Source organism: Tupaia chinensis, unplaced genomic scaffold (genome assembly GCF_000334495.1).
Source record: "Tupaia chinensis unplaced genomic scaffold, TupChi_1.0 Scaffold138517_1, whole genome shotgun sequence".
NCBI classification, from domain to species: domain Eukaryota; kingdom Metazoa; phylum Chordata; class Mammalia; order Scandentia; family Tupaiidae; genus Tupaia; species Tupaia belangeri.
Window position 1 is genome coordinate 1,182,027 of NW_006198412.1, and position 350 is coordinate 1,182,376.

The following is a 350-nucleotide window of genomic DNA, read 5'->3' on the forward strand; positions in this document are numbered from 1 at the left end:
CACCCACCCTCCCTCACCCCTGTGAGAGCCGTGTGATGAGAACAGGCCGGAGGATGGCCTGCACGGATGGCCCGCAAGGCCCTCTGTAGTGCTGTTTCCACAACAAATGCCTCACAGCTGCTTATCATCTGCCCCCTTGGGCGCCAGCGTTCAGGGTGTAGCTGAGGCAGGGCCAGAGGAATCCCAACCCTCTTTCACCTTGATCCTTCTCAGGAAGTCTGACAACGGGACGGCCTTGGAGCTCACCCTGCACGCTCCTGAGAGAACACAGAACTGTTCCTTAACTAAAGAGTCTGCAGCTCTGTGTGAGGGTACAGATGGCCTTAGGACATCCCTAGAAGATGCCTCTT